This window comes from Portunus trituberculatus, chromosome 7 (assembly GCF_017591435.1).
Source record: "Portunus trituberculatus isolate SZX2019 chromosome 7, ASM1759143v1, whole genome shotgun sequence".
Taxonomy (NCBI): Eukaryota; Metazoa; Arthropoda; class Malacostraca; order Decapoda; family Portunidae; genus Portunus; species Portunus trituberculatus.
Genome location: NC_059261.1, coordinates 3,749,044 through 3,751,543, shown reverse-complemented (window position 1 = coordinate 3,751,543; position 2,500 = coordinate 3,749,044). Strand labels below are relative to the sequence as shown.

Here is a 2,500-nt window from a genome sequence, read left to right as displayed (position 1 = left end):
AGTAGTAGTAGTAGTAGTAGTAGTAGTAGTAGTAGTAGTAGTAGTAGTAGTAGTAGTAGTAGTAGAAGCAGTAGTCGTAGAATTAGAAGTAGTTTTAATACCTTTTTGTTTTTAGTCAAAGGAGTTAGCCAATCTCTCTCCTCCTCCTCCTCCTCCTCCTCCTCCTCTTCTTCCTCTTCCTCAGATCCATAGTAATCGGAGTCTATGGCATGGGAGAGGCGTGGGCGTGCACTGAAGGGCGGGGAGGCGCTGGCGGAGGAGGAGGAGCAGGAAGGGGAGGAGGAGGAGGATGATGATGAAGATGAGAAGGAGAAATCACTGGTATTGCTAACTTTACGGAGAAGGCTTGGGTCCTCCTCCTCCTCCTCCTCCTCCTCCTCCTCCTCTTTTGGATAATCACTGACACATATTATTGTACTATAGCGGCGATTGTTGTTGTTGCTGTTGTTGTTGTAGATGCAAATGGAGGAGGAGGAGGAGGAGGGGAGGAAGTGGAGACCGTGGAGATAAAACTGGAGGAGGTGGAGGAAAAATCATCACTGGAGAGAAAATAACCTCTTTTCCTCCCATTTCTCTCCTCCTCTTCCTCTTCTTCCTTCTTCTCTTCTTCATCCTCCTTCCTCACTTTAATTACTGTTTTATGCTGTGTTGGGATTTTAGCGTGCGTGCGTGCGTGCGTGTGCGTGGGCGGGTCGTTTAAGGCTATGGATAAGTTATAGAGCACTGCAGGATCACGCCCATAAGCCCACGCCACGCCCGCCATGCTCTCCTCGCCCAAAAAAACGTTGCAGTGTTCTTAATGTTCAGATCACTTTTCTCTCGTCAAAAACTTTTCCAATCCTGGTGTTTGCGTGGATCAGTATGGCATAAAGGTCAATTAGCACTCGTAAACGTTTTTATTTAGCACATCTTGAGGGGAAAAAAAACGTTAGGTAATGTTTTTAACCACTTCAGTACTGGGACACATTTTTACCTTGAGATTTGTGTACGGTTAGACCATTTTATTGACATCAGCAAGGGTCTATAAAGGTCAGAAGATAAATGGCCACAGTCTTCACTATTTTAACCCCCACCCTATTAAGTTTCTGAAGCTGTATGAAATCACCAAATAGTAACCAGAATGAAGATGGAAACCTGTTATGCTACTGAAGGGGTTAAGTTATTCAGCTATTAATTTTTCTTCCTCATAAAATGTTTCTATTTGTACATTGCGCGAGAAACGTTTGCTTATCTCAACGTCGTGTGTGTATAGTGTATCTTGTAGTGTAGTTTAGCATAGTACAAGTCACTGGCCACTCATCAACGTTTCTATTTTGGCACACTTTAGAAAAAAAAAAACGTTTGGCTGGTTAAACGTTTGCAACCCTCGTGTGCCTCAGTGAAGTTCAGTGTGGCATCAAAGTCGCTTAGCACTCGTGAACGTTTCCATTTAGCACACCTTAGGGAAAAACGTTCGGTGAAGTCAAGAATTGCAAAGAACATTGATAAATATCCTTGAAAACCCTAATATTAAAAAACACCCTTGAAATATAAACTCACCGATCTCATATTAACCTATTCCAACCCAACCCAACCCAAGTCATCCCATCTCAAGCCAACCCAACCCAACCCAAGTCAAGCCAACCTAACCCAACCCAACCCATCTCAAGTCAACCTAACCCAACCCATCCCAAGTTAAATAAACCTAACCTAACCTAACCTAACCCAACCCAACCCAACCCATCCCAAGTCAAGTCAACCTAACCCAACCTATCCCAAGTTGTTGTTGTTATATCATCAAATCATGGGCATTATATTTCTTTTCTTTTTCTCTTTCTCCTTCTTTTCTTTTTTTTCTTCTTAACTTAGCCCAATTCATCCTACCTCAACTTAACCTATCCTAAATTAACCAAGCACAATCCTAACCTAACCTTAACCTATCCTAAATTAACCAAGCACAATCCTAACCTAACCTTAACCTATCCTAAATTAACCTCGCACAATCATAACCTAACCAATCCTAAATTAACCTAGCACAATCCTAACCTAACCTTAACCTATCCTAAATTAACCAAGCACAATCCTAACCTAACCTTGACCTATCCTAAATTAACCTAGCACAATCATAACCTAACCAATCCTAACCTATCCCACTCTAACCTATCTTAAATTATCCTACCACAAACTAACCCAGCCCAACCTATCCCGGATTAACCCCTTCAGTACTAGGACGCATTTTTACCTTGAGATTTGTGTGCGATTAAATATTTTATTGACATTAGGAGAGAGAGAGAGAGAGAGAGAGAGAGAGAGAGAGAGAGAGAGAGAGAGAGAGAGAGAGAGAGAGAGAGAGAGAGAGAGAGAGAGAGAGAGAGAGAGAGAGAAATCATTTATATTTACCTCTCAAAAAAATAGAAAGAAAAAAAAGAGAGAAAAAAAAAAAACGTTTATAATAACCTCGCAAAAAAAAAAAAAAAAAAAAGAAAAAGAAAAAAATGAAAAAAAAACGTTTATATTGTCC

At 40.9% G+C, this 2,500-nt stretch overlaps 1 protein-coding gene and 1 long non-coding RNA gene across 2 annotated transcripts in view; both read right to left on the bottom strand.

The window, feature by feature from the left end:
* LOC123520825 (rhotekin-like) overlaps window positions 1-2,500 on the bottom strand; it is a 42,730-nt gene that overhangs the window by 33,895 nt on the left and 6,335 nt on the right. The gene's annotated exons all lie outside the window — the stretch shown is intronic.
* LOC123498167 overlaps window positions 617-2,500 on the bottom strand; it is a 4,692-nt gene continuing 2,808 nt past the window's right edge. The window contains exon 2 of the long non-coding RNA XR_006672654.1: window positions 617-909. This is a non-coding gene — a long non-coding RNA (uncharacterized LOC123498167). The remainder of the gene's footprint in view (window positions 910-2,500) is intronic.